Source organism: Grus americana, chromosome 5 (genome assembly GCF_028858705.1).
Source record: "Grus americana isolate bGruAme1 chromosome 5, bGruAme1.mat, whole genome shotgun sequence".
NCBI classification, from domain to species: Eukaryota; Metazoa; Chordata; class Aves; order Gruiformes; family Gruidae; genus Grus; species Grus americana.
The window spans coordinates 25,239,446-25,253,512 of record NC_072856.1 but is presented as its reverse complement, the minus strand read 5'-3'; the positions used below and the strand labels follow the sequence as shown (position 1 = coordinate 25,253,512).

General features: G+C 44.1%; 1 long non-coding RNA gene across 1 annotated transcript; it reads right to left on the bottom strand.

Moving 5' to 3' along the window:
- Window positions 1-239: 239 nt before the first annotated feature.
- LOC129207176 (uncharacterized) lies at window positions 240-12,376 on the bottom strand. Its single transcript, XR_008577389.1, has 3 exons — window positions 12,142-12,376; window positions 2,189-2,356; window positions 240-1,271 (listed from the first exon to the last, which is right to left on the bottom strand). It is a non-coding gene; the product is annotated as an uncharacterized LOC129207176 (long non-coding RNA).
- Between the last annotated feature and the right edge of the window lie 1,691 nt (window positions 12,377-14,067).

Below are 14,067 nucleotides of genomic sequence, written 5' to 3'. Positions count from 1 at the left end.
GAGTGTGGCACCCTGAGGTCCCCATCAGATTATGGTGCCATGTGGATGCGGTTACAAAGACTACTGCAACCTCAAAGCTCTTAGAGACAAGATGTTTTCGTATGACATCAACTACCTGATGCAATGAACTGTGTGTCCTCAGACATGAGATTGCACTTAATGATAGTTCTTTTACACTAAAGAAATTAAATGAAGAAACAAGATCAAAGAAATTAAAAATATGCTTTGATACGTTTATGTGTTTTATTAGTTTAATAAAAATAAATGTTACATTTCCTGTTATTAAATATATATATACACACACAAAATAGCTTTTTGAAGATACATAATTAATAGAAATCAAAGGTTTCTGTTCATAATCTAGTTGTGGAAAACAATTAAATTCATAGTGGGATTCAAACTTCATTGGATTCAACAAAAGACTGTCTGCAATGATGCAAATTAAAGGCGTGAAACTATCATACACTTTGCAATGAAAAATTTGTCAAGTCACTGTCTTATTGGCCGACCTATAGGTTTATGGTTGATTTTTAGAAATTAATCTTTATCATAAAACAGTAGTATCAGATCTAATGGGAGGGAGCATGTCACTGGAGTTTGTTCTATTCCGCAACAGGAGGCATCCATCCTCACCGAGATTTAGCTCACTTTTTTTTTTCTTTTGTTCGTCAGTCACTCAATTGTGAAAGGTGACACTGCAGAGGATCAAGCTCTCACCAAGTTCTCTTCCTGTTTTTATTCCCCAAGACAGCCCCCCTGTTGCTTACTGGCCACTATTTTTAGAACAGTGTGATTTGCTAGGGCTAACTCCTGCAGTCTTTACACAAGGAAAATTCTCATAGGCCTCACCGAGTGTGTATCCTACCTAACACCTGCCAAAGACAGGACTTTGATTATAAGGAAGTGCAGAAGTGCTGGGATAGTTTCATTTTCTTTTTGTTTCATACCAGCTTTTCCTTAATTTGTAAAACTACTTTAATCTGCCTGGCATTTTTGCATGAACGTTTGTGTGTTACAAAGAAACAATGTTGTTACAGTAAGAGAAAAGAACACAGGTAATCAGAGGGAGGTTCGAACATCACTCCTCCTTGGGATCATAGTGCAATTATAAATTGCTAGAAAGAGCACGTGCTTGCTGCGACCACACCACGCTCTTTTCTTCTACTGGCTGCCAAAGCAGTTCTCAAACTGTTTGCAGGGTAACACCGCTGATTCTCACTCTCGCCTTCCAGAGGACCAGGCAATAAAAAGACAGGATACGGCAAAAGCATCTGAAAAGAGAAAAAGAACCAGTTTGGCTCTAGGAGATCTGCTACAAGTCAAAGACAAAACAAGAGCTGAAGTGAGGGATGGAAGGTAATAGTATGTTCACCAGGGTCACCAACTGTCAGAACAGAAGTGGACTGGGCAGCTGGACAGCATGTGTAGAGGCTAGAGGAAAGGAGATGGGTGTTGGGCAACCTGCTGAAGGGAGCAGGCAACTTCCTGCTGGCTGTCTGCGTAAGCCACACGGCAGTTACCACGGGGATGCTGCCAATTACAAATGGGTCAGAAATACGGAAGGAAGTACATGGGTGCTATGGAAGATTCGTTGGCCTCTGTCAGAGCCTACCTATCTTTTATTATAACATCTACTGCCCACTGTACTGCAGTTGTGCCGCTCCTGAGACCTCTTGTCTGAACAACCTTCTTGTTGCAGGTCAGGACAGAACCTGCTCCACTGTTCTCTCGGGGAACCGATAAATCCCTTGGCAGAGAAGCACAGATACAGCAAGGCAGTCCTCAAGTTTTTTGTGTTAAAAAATAATACTGATTATTCAACAGCATTGCTATTTTTTATGCTACTCTGTTCAGAGAGAAAGGCAGTCCTCTGAGAGGCTTACAGTCTACATTTAGCAGATGAGTCACAGGCAGGGAAAGGGACTCACTGGAAGGGAAAGAATTATACAAAGGTCAAGTGAGGGGTTTTGGATCTCTCGCTTACGGTCATCACACATTCCTGGGCAACAGACATACCCCCCTTTTCAGGGTTAACCCCGGTCTCCCCACGAGCTTTGCAGGTCTGTTCCGATTTCCCATAAGCTGCTGCAGAGCCCAAAGGAGCACCCGGTCAGCTAAGCTGATGGAGCAGACAGGCATTTTGAAGGTACTCCCACATCAACATGCACACACATGTATATGAGGATACCTTGTCAAGGCCCCAGAGAGCCATGTTTCCGCAGCATCTCTCATCAGTTCAGGCATGTAGTCAGTTCCAGATGACTGCAGATACAATCTGGTTCAGGGTGGTGATGCAAGCCTAAGTCAACCCACAAACTCGGCTACATTGCTCCATTGCATGGAAGGTGGCCAAACTCTATGGCAGATCACAAGAGAGACAAAAGAGAAAGTACTTAGGAAAGCTAAAGGAGTAAAGACATGCATGAGTGAAAAAGCAACAGTAAATAAAAATGAACAAAAAGTAAGGATGTAGAACTACAGAAAGGAAGACATCAAAAAGAGACAAAGCAAGCAAAAATGTAGCAGAGAGAAATACAATACAACAAATAGGGGATAAAAGAGCATCCAATAAGAGGAGACATTAAATTTTTATTATTTAGTTTTTCTGTGACTTTGCTGCCACAAGTACCTCATGAGCAATCACACATCTCAGTGAGACCACATTCCCATGTCTCGCACGTGCATCCTCCCAGTACTGGAGGAAGACACCTCTCACTACAAGCTCCACAAATGAGAACAGCAGTCAGTCACTCACTGTACGTACAGCGAGGTGTGCGGCCAGGGGGCCTCAGCACTCAGAAGGCCTCAGCACTGGGATCCACTCCTCACCCCAGCCTGGCCAGCTCAGCCCGCAATGCCACCTACTCTGCAGCAACCCAGAGAGTACGATGGGGCACTGCTGGTTATCTGCGATGTGTCACTTTTTTCCCTACCACTGAGAAAAGGTGTAGTCATTTGTTTCATTAAATGGCATTCTTGTACCTAGTGATAATTTAATCCCTTCACAAATATGTTTTTCATTCTAGCAAGTCAAGTGCAGCTCTCCCTCTTGTACAGTCATTCTGCTCTCATGCCTTTCTTACCATTACTCACACTTATTGCAGTGAGGCCAGATTCAATAAAGGGCCTGGCTGCTGCGGTGCTGAGCACTGCAGTGTGTCTTTGCCTAAATCCACAGCCCCAAATTAGACGCCCTGCCTCGGTGCATATTGAAGGTGAAAAGTAGAATACCCAAGAATGGGATCTACACTGTCTATCCTGTTAAGGGAAGAACTTTACAGGAACCAGCTGGACATGCTAATAAATCTCTCAAGGCACCTCAAATAGCAGTGGATCCTAACACTGGGGTGAGGCAAGATACCTTGTGTGGAATTCTTGATCCTTTTCTCAGGCACCTACTCCATCCCCTTGCAGGGGCTGTAGTACCCCTCCAAGCCCACAGGCTAATTAGCACTCACCCAGGAACTCAGTAACTGTTTTCCCTCCTCTACCTGAAAGGATTTGCACCAGTGACGCGTCTTAACAGCACTGCACAGACGTCTGCTGGGTGAGGTGCTCTTGGTTGAAGCTGTTGAACAGCACACAGAATAACTGGGTTTTCATCAGCTGGGAGGGAAAGCCAGCAGGATTCGAGGGGCTGGGATGCTGGGGCAGACATTCTCAGCCCCATCCCATGGGGCATGCATAAATCTTAAGCATGTGTCTTTGGGCAAGTCTGGAAGCAGGTATTTATGTAACCCTCCTCCCTCCTGGTGTGCTCCCCAGTAAGCAGGGGCTTGGGGATCAATGTTTTAGAGACGTGCCTTGACAGCGGCAGCTAGCTGGCTCTCAGCCCTTCCAGTACTCCCATGGGCCTAACACAAGGCACCTCAGCACCCGTGAAGAAGGGGCACCCAACTCACCCAAGCACTGAACAACCACAGATGAGCCGATGGTCCCTGCTCTGTAGAGCTGACAGGCGCAAGTGAGCCAGGCAGCAGCAGGTTGAGAGAAAGGGATGGAACGGGTACCATTAAGTGCCGTAACATACAAGCAAGCAAGCACACGCAAATTTTGATTTGTGTCTCTAATCCTGCAGTTGCACACTTTTGACTGTAGTGTCTATGAGGACAGAAACCTGCAAACACAAGTCAGCTTTGAAACACAAGTCTTAGCTTTGAAACTAAGTCATCCAGGCACCTCAGGTTACCACACTGTGTAACAGCTGTACACTCCTCCTTGTTTCTTAAACAAGCTTTGGGCGTAAGCAACCCGTCCTTCTGCTTCAGGGATTAAAATCCCAGATTTCTCAACAAGAAATCACCCCAGGCAAATGTAGCAATGGAAGCTGAACAGAACCTAAAGCAAGAAGTAGTCAGCATATTAACTAGTTGTGTCTACAGATTGTAAGTTTAACATGCACACTGCTCTTTATGAGAAGGTCCATTCAATCTCTCTTAAGAATTGGAAATAATGCAAATGGCACTACCAACTTCTAGTAGTTTATACAGGGATTTTTCACTTTTACATACTATGGATTAGACTGTTCTGCAGTCTCTTGTAATATCTCAGAATTCCTCTTTCTGTCACCATTCCCCTATTTAGGGTTCTCAAAAGAGATTACAATGGGGACCTCCAGATCCTCTCCTCATACAAACCAAGGAAAGGCTTGAGTAGGACATGCATATAAAGTTTTTGGGTTTTTTAATCACCAGCAATGCTGGAAATCAAGTACTACTACAAATTTTTTTTAATAGTTGTGCATGCTGCAAATCCAAGTGCAGCATGTGTTTAGTGAAGAGACATAATATGGGCCGTGGCAAAAGAAGATTAACCTTCAATCCTACAGCCCACCAAAATGTATTGATTTTGAGCTGAAAATATCGTCTGCAGAAACGAAATACTGTGTTCTCATTGTTTAATCCTTGATGTCTCTGCTACCTAGTTTCGTAACTGTAGATAAGCAATACGGATACTTGTCCACATAAAATGAACAAAGTTCAGGAATGCGTGTCCCTCACGCCGCTGCCAACACTGTCACCTTGCACGATGCATTCACTTTCAGACCCAGATGATGGACTACATTTGATAATAAACCTTTGTCTCCTCATCTATAACCTATTGTTCATCCACTGCACTGTATTATATACACTCAACCCTCTCTCACTGCATCCTTTTGTGGAGTATACTGAATGTGAGATTGTGCCTATAGCCCTCCCTCCACCCCCCTCCAATGCATCTACTGTCTCTCAGAGAGTCTGCCTAGCACAACCTGGTTCATATCCATGGGACAGGAATCATGTGACGTTTCCTCTCTTCTGCATAAACTACTTCACCTCTTCCATATCCCAGTGGACTAGCTTTGCCATCATATCCTTCAAAAAAATCCTTCTTCCTCGAGTGTCTCCTCAAAGATATGCATGCCAGACAGTTCTGGTACCCCTGCCATAACCTGGTATTTCTAGAAGACTTTGTCTTGGCTACTCCCAGTTTCACAAATATGAATGACGCGTCGAAGAATGCCTGTTAAGTACGGTATATCACTCCTAGTTTGTACGTGAGGAAATGCAAAGGCTGAGAATTCAACTAAGACCCTACCAGGGACAAAAGTTGACAGCAAAAAGTCTCAGTTTCCTATCTTTAACAGCCAATTGTGCTTCTGTATTTTTTTTCCTTCAAATTCTATGTAATTCTTCAAAATGTCTGGCTTCCAGGCTTCCTGAAGAGTTCTACCATTACAGTTTTAACCATTAAAGCTGGCATTTTAAAAACACCCAGGGAGATTCATTCATTTCCAGAACTGTATAGTGTTCCCCATTCTAACAAGGATTTGGACCCCAAGGACCCACCATTGCCAACAGTTGCCCTAACCATCAGCTTCAGCGATGTGGCACTGCACTCTCTCCTGCCCAAACAGTAACAGTTCCTCAGAGGTCCTGGGGGCAACGAAGCACGAACTCTTAGGAGATGTATCTGCTGAGGTAAGCATGGGATTTGAACTTCACACCACTGATGCACGGTGTGTCTCACTTTGTGAGGCCTGACCGCAGCCGACCTGCTTTAGGAGACCTGGCAGGACAGACTCCCACTAACACCGGGGGCAGGGGGCCGTGCTCGCACAGCCCAGTGCAAACACACTGCTCACTAGCACTAAGGTCACTGGGACCTTGGCAGGCAGAGAAACTTAGGGGTAGGAACTGAGGTCCTCGCACAGTTAGGCGGCACCTGAGCAGGTGATTTGCAGGCCTGACCTTTAGCTTTAGATGCTGACAGGACAACTAGATGTTCTAGTCCTTAGCCCATGGATGGTAACAGGAAAAGAAGTACTAAAGCATGATTATCATGCTGGGGAATTTATGGTAGTGGAATACTGCCTTGCTCAAGCAGGTGAGGTCTGGCTTCTCTAACTCGATGCTTCTTTGTGCTTGATGGTGGAAAAGCAAAACTCATTTCACCTTCGTAATTTAAACCAAGCTGTCATCTACCTGAATACCTCAATAAGAATAGTAGCAATCATTTGGACTCTCTTTCCACAAAAACCCTTGGGACAGGAATGACCACCACCACCACCCTGAAAGAAGTACAAACAATAGTTTTATCCTACTTACTTATTAGTTATTCGCTTTGATTAAATTTTGAGAGAAGCTTCTGTATATGAAGGCACTGCAGAAAACAAAATAAGTAGCTCCAAAAGATGGCATTTCTTCCATCCCAGGATTTTCACAAGTTGGAGAGAGATCAGGGGAATGCCAAACTTCTTATTTCTCCTCTTGCCATTTCTATTCCTATAGATGCTGCTATAACGAGAACATCCATTGCCTTTTGTACCAACTATGTATGATCATTTTAGAGGTAATGAGTATTTTTTTTCCTATGGGAGGAGCTTATCGAGGAGCTTATCACTACCTCTCATTTGACTGTTTGGGTTTTTTTCTGGGAATAAGAGCAAGTAAATGATGTAAGACCAAAGACACCATAATAATGTCTCCACCCAGAAGGCCATCTATTCAGGGATGTAAATCACTATCCCTCTGGAGACATCAATGAAAATATGAAGACTTACAGCAATAAAACAAGCAGCAATAAAAAACCTACAAACAAACAAAATCCACAAAAAATGCTGCTGCAAGTGCAGTGAACCATCCCTTTCCCAGTTTACTGCTACCAAACCAAGCTCTGGCATACTTCAATTTTGTTCAGTATGTAAGTTCCCTTTTTATATACTGATCCCCTGCTATTTTTATTCATCAGCCAGCATATGCAGCAAAGCAGGTGTCTGTGTATATATACACGTGTGTCAGTATGCACATGTACACATTCCTCCCAGATTTGTTTATATAAAACCAGCAAAAGAATGGATTTGTCCTGCTCTTAATAACAGCACTAACACCTTATTTTTCTTTAATATTAACATATTAGCTGTTTCGCTTTTGTTATCGAATCATGTGAGTGTAATTATCAACCTTATTACATAAATGCTTCTCACTTCCACAAGTTTGCTCCTCCAATCAGCAGTGTTTCACAAGGCATAATATAGCACAAAAGAACAAAAAACTGGTCACACCACTGGAAGTGCCTCTTTTTGCAGCAGAAAGCCTTGTAGAATGACACAGACAAATCAGGTCAGAAAATTCTCCTTTGCTGTAGTCCTAACACTGTGTTCCCACCACTTCTGTGAGAAAGTCCATGACTTACTTCCAATTCAAAAAGGTCAAGAAAAGAACAAGAGAAAGCATCTGCTAAGAATAGGAATAATTTTATTTCAAGAATCAGACTTAGGATGGAAGAGAAAAATATTTTTCAGGAATCCAGGTTAGATGATGACCAAGCATGTTTCATTCCATACTCATAGGATCACTGTACGCTCACATTTCTGCCCTGTAAGCTTCGAGATTCTGTCTCACATCCCACCATCTATTATAGTAAAAATGTGCAAGAGACCATTCAGAGATAACGTATAATTCTTTTTTTGTCTTCCGAGTCTTTCATACTGTCTTCTACCAAATGAGCCTTCCATTTTCACTTGACTTGTTCACCTCTAGAGGGATGAAGGAAGTTTAATCCCTATAATCCATTCACTCCTCTGCTTCAGCAACTAGTGAAAGTGCCACTGGTAGCACTTAACGCGTACACTGATGATTAGATTGATTCCATCACTTAATTTTCTATTGACCACTGAATGGGAAGTTACCCCCTTAAAACAAATTCTTTCTCTCTGAAAAACTTGTGACAGTTGTGGACTGAAAAATAAAATTAAAATGGATGGCTGAGCAATGATTGCTTAACACCTTGCTTTGTGGAGATATCCCAAACAGCAGAAATGCCAAGTAAAAACCTAAAATGTCTCCCTAGAGGATGGCAGCCTAGCTGAAAAGCCATGTACTTTAATTTTAAGGTTCTTCTGTTAATTCTTCAGTGCTGTATGTAAAAACTATACAGTTTAAAAAAGCATAGAAAAAGATACAAGGTCTCGGGTAACATCCCAAGGGAGCTGATTATACATGCATTTCAGAATGCAATCTTGTCTTGCCCTAGATGACTCTTAAGTTTTTTGTTTAAATGCTTTCCTAAAAATTGTTCCATAAAGACTTCTACAAATAGCCCATCCAGGGACAAGAAGTCAGGCAGCACTCTGTGAGTGCACCTTCAACCATGGTGTCCAAACCGTGCAGTTTGTCTACTCCCAGTGTTAAAGTCAGTGAGGTAAAGAACTTCTCTTCTGCCAGCACAATTCAGAGCGTGCAGGTGATAAGCAGCTGATAGTAAATACAACCAAACTACTCTGCTTCTAGTAAGGGGCCCGAAGAAAAGAACTTGATTAATGGAAAAGGAAATTAAGATGACAAAACCTAGCAGCGCTTTCAAAATGGGCCCACTGTAAATGTACATATCCATCTCAGAATCCATCTTACTGACACACAAGAATGCAGAATTAAAGGAGGGGATATCCAAGATTCCCAAGCCAAATTCCCCACTACTACACAGAACCAAACATCGATGTTCTTTTCTGGATTTATCAAACTTCATTTTAAAAGAAATTTAAACTTCTTTCTCATTTGAAATCACTCCAGAATATCGGTGGTCTGATAGTTAGAACTCTTCCTGTAATTTCCAGCAAACTGCGCTCATTATCCCCTTTATACGCATTTGTTTTGCTTGTTTACTCTAATCTTGAGCTCACATAATTATTTTCCTCCCCTATATAAAAACTGTGTAATTGTCACTTTTGTGTCTTTCCGTAAACAGTCTCTCTATTCCTCTTAACATCCATGCGGTCCTTTTCTGCATCTGTTCCATCCATCTGTTTGAATCCATTTATCTGAATGTGGGTGGCAGTTGGGCTTCAGATAAGGTCTCACTAATGCCATATACTTTGACATTAATATTTTCTATACATACAGGAAATCCCTCCTCTAATACATTCTAGGATATATCTTTTTTTATTATTTTCTCAGCCACATCACATAGCAGTATGCTGTCATTCTGCTACTGACTACTACACCAACTACCAACTCACCACTAAAGCGATGAGCTCTTCTAGAATAAATTGTCATTACCTTCTATTTGCATCAGTAGATTTCATCTAATTCTATTTATCTCAATTCTGATTCATCTTGTTGGTACATGGATATTCCAATCCTCCTCTCTATCGATACAGTCCATCAGTTTTGTGTCATGAGATTTTATCACCGCAGTTCTACTTTTTCACTAGTGTCACTAAAGAAAAAAATTAAATAATTTCCAATACAGTCTTTGAAAAATCCAGTTCGCAGCCTCCTTTCCATCAGTACATTCTCTTTCCTCCTATTATCTGTCAGTGCATTCCTAAGTCACCTTACAATGTAATTAATCCAAATCTTTTCCATTTTACTTAATTTCCTCACATGGTACAGTATCAAACACTTTCCTCACAATGAAACATATTAGATCTAGTGTATTTCCTCTGTCTAGAAAATCCTAGCATAAGGTAACAAGTTAGTCTGGCACAGTCTCTTTTTGCTAAAACTATGTTGCATTTCATCCCCCTTTCATTTTTCCCTGTGTCTTTTATTTTGCCCTTCAAAAACTGTTCTACAACCAAGTATATTATGGCTATCGGATTATGAATATCTGTATCACAAATTTTGTCCTTCCATTTGGTACCCCCAACTGCTTTGGCCCCCTTTACACGTAGCTTCCACTACTTACATGGCATTTAAAGTTAGGCTGCACGTTTTGGAAAGGGGATATATTGTATTTATTGTGCTAATGCACTTCCATCGCCACTGAAATAAGAAAATAGAAACCAGTAAAATTTATTTCCTATTGAAGAACTGGAAAAGCAATGGTCCTTTTCAGACGGCAACAGAGTGTATGCTAGTAAGTTTAACACACAATAGGTAATATGCATTTTCCTTGCCTTGAAATTCTACATTTTATTTTGTTCTGGACTTGCTGATTTTGTATCTCAAGTCATCTTCAGCAGTTTAACTCTGCAAGTCCCAGCCACCAGGGGTTATAAGGCAGGCACTTACACACTCATCCCTTTTTTGTGTCTACCCAAGAAATTATTGTCTAAGCACTAGAACAATACCTTCCCTCAAAAAAAAAAAAAAAAAAAACAAAGTCCTAACTTTGCTCCCTTTCTACCAAGAATTATACCCATCTGCATATACTTTAAGGACTGTATTTCAGGTGATGATCATTGGCAAAATCTGATGTGCTGTCTGACAGAAATACAAGAGTGTTTGTAGAGTTCCTCACATACCTCCTCTCAGAACTGAACTTTAACATGTGCAATAGAGAACAAGCGTATTATGGCCTATTTCCTTTTCTTGTTTCATCTCAGCAGTGTTATTTTCTTTCCATACCTTCATTTATTAGTTAACTAATAAATTATGTTTTCTTCTGCATTTCAAGAGGATTGCTATTACCAAGGAAAAGCAACTACCTAACAAGAATCCTTCCCGTTCCATTCCCATGAGATGATTAAGCATGCTCAGCTCTATGTGCAGTTAACTGCTGATGCATGGCACCACTATCTTTCAACATTTGCCTTCGAAAAGTAAAGGAGGGGAAAAAACACAAACAAAATTTACCGAGTTCACTTCAGACTGATTTATTTCACATACTGTTATTTGTCATTCCTTTCATACATAAAAGAAGGTAACACCAACTAATTAGCAGATTCCTTAAAAACATTAGAACGTTTAACAAGAAACTGATTTTGCACTTCGGGCCCACTATTGGCAGAAATTAATTTAACATGTAATATTTTTCCTCCATTTTCTTCTTTTCTTCCCTCTCCACCTTGTCCTCAGAAAAAACATTGCTCTCAGGTAGTCTACCAAGTATCGTTAGTTTCGTGGGTTTGTCCCTCCACTACTTCAATATGCTTCAGCACCCGCATGCATCTCACTTCCTTCCTTTCACATTAAAACAAAACAAACCCACAATCACAGATAAAAATTGAGACCCCCCTCCTGCCATTTGTAAGCATTAGCTATCCGAGCAAGCAGACTCCTGGAGGAGGCCAGAGGAAGGCACAGCTCTTCATTTTGATGCGGAGCTCACCAGAAAGTGGAAGCAAAACTCAGCAGACGCTGTGAGCCTGCGAGCCAGCCTTCTCAGCTGGAGCCCCGCGCAGCCACAGGCGCGACGGGACGGCAGGAGCGCTCCGGGGAGGCAGAGCCCGGAGCAGGAGCCATGCGGACGAACACATGTGCTGTTTAAAACAAGCAAACTCCCGCTCAGGCGGAAGAGGCTTTGGGCGAGCCCGCGGGGAGGCCCTGCCTGCCCGGGCCGGTGCCCCGCCGCCCTGCGGCAAGGTGCCGCGGCGGAGCGCAGCCGCCAGCTCGGCCAGACCAGGCCGAGCGCCCCGCGGCCGCCGGGAACGACTTTCGGCCTGGCCCTCCTCCCCCGCCACCGACGGGCCCTCGCCCGACCGGTCGGTGCCCGTGCCCCGGGGCGCCCCGCGGGGCTCCGCAGCGCACGGCCGGCACAGCCGTGGAGAGCTCATTCGTGGGCAGAAAGTGACAGGAGGGGCCCCAGCTGCCCGACCCCCGCCTGCTCCCCGGCGGGCACGGCGAACCAGCGCCTCCGCCGGCACGAGGGCAGGCCAGGGCTGGCCGGACACGCCCGGCCCGTCCGGCTCGGGGGGAAAAGGGCAAACGCGCCACTGACCTGCCAGCGCCTGAGGCGGGCGCCTCGGCCGGGCCGCGCCGGCGCCCCTGGACTGGTCCTCACGGAGCGGGGGATAAAGCCGGCGCTCTTCGAGCGGCGCCCGGCGGGCACGGGCCACCCCAGCGTAGCGGCTGAGGGCAGGCGGGCCCGGGGCGCCCGGCCCAGTCGCGCTCCCGGCTAGCGGCAAAGAAGCGGCCCGCCATGCCGGGCGGGGGCCGCGGTGGCTTTTACGACAGCTCCCGGCATGCCGCGGCGCCTACAACTCCCAGCCTGCCCGGCCCCGCCGCCGTTAACCCTCTGCGGCGCCGAAGCGCCTCCGCAGCCGCCGGCCCCGCGCCGCCCGCCCGGCCCCTTCCCCCCACCCCGCCCGTCGCCACCACTTTCTCGCGGCGGGCCCTCCGCCGCCAGGCCGCTCCGGGCCCCGGTCCGGCTCCTCCGCGGCCCGTGGAGGAAGAGCCGCCCGCTGCCCCCGGCCCGGCCCGGCGGCGGTGCTTACTCCGAGCGGCCCGGCCCAGCCCCGGCCCGCGGATGCTGTGGCAGGTTTCTGTACTCCTGCAGTGTGCTTTCTGGTCCCAACTACTGCTGTTTGTTACTGGCGGCCGTGGTATTAATTGCCCGCTCCCTGCCAATTAATAAAAAGCAGGTGAAATATCTTTTTCCAACTGTTTGGGTTTTTTAAAATTTTTGTTTCAAAAGGCAAATTGTAATAAGTAAATTAACTCCAAAATAACCTTACAACCCCCAAAAAACTTTGGGACAAAGTTACCAGGAAATGCTGGGTTATCCAGCAGTAAAAGTTTTCACATGCTCAGTCACACCGTCATGTTTTGTCCTCCTTCCCATATACTTTTTATATAGGTGCTCAGTATACGTATGACTAACACAGCACTCTTCCAGCTCCTCTCTTAAAATAAGTAGCAAACGATGTGCACACAACTAACCCGCTGAAAACGACGACAACAAAAAATAACCCAGGCAGTCAGAATCCATTTTTGAAGTACGAGAGGGATGGGGGCAGATAGCACAAGTTCATGCAGAAGCAGGACCTCGGAGTAAAATCCACTGGGTCTCACTCGACCCCCCTCTGCAGCTCTGCATCCGCGCCCCAAGACACCCCCTGTGCGCACGCAGAGCTCATCCCCTGTGCATCTATTTTATTTGCGATATTTTTCATGAAAGCCTTGCACAGCAAATACAAGTCAAATGGCTCTCATTTGTAGTGCTACAAACTGTAACATGCTCAGACGTGTAACTGCCTGACAGACTACACAGAAATCTGGCTTATACTCCAACCTCTGAAACAAATGCAAATATCCAGAAACATTCTGCTATTTCTCCAAAATTAATATACTCAGTAAAACAAACCTACTGCCAGATTTTTCATACAAATAATTTTTAAAAAATAAATCACTACAAATTTATTATTTATTTCAGACTATAGACAACAGAGAGGAAAGAAACACATCTACGTTCTCCTTTTTTTAAAAAAAACTTATCGATAAGACAAGCACGTATATAGGTCTTTTTTAAAAGTTTATTTTTTAATACCTCATCCCTTAAATCAGCCTACAAGCCAATAGCTTTATCCAGAGAAAACACAATTGGCAAGCCTTTTTATGTTGTACTGTTTTTCAGACACTTACAGAAGTTTTTCTAAAGACAATTCACAGCCACGCTATTCCGAACGGCACAAATACAATTATTTAGAATTTATTCTTTACTCTGGCAATTTTTACTTTGGTATATTTTTCAAAATTTCCTGGGAAAACACAATCCATTGCCATCTACCCTAGCGCACCTACACTGTACCTCTTTCTCTACATTTTCTCTTTACAAATCAACCACAAACATTTTAGAAATATTTTACGTATATACAACAAAGTCTTAAAAAGGACAATACCACAAGAGAAAAGCTCAAAAACAAAC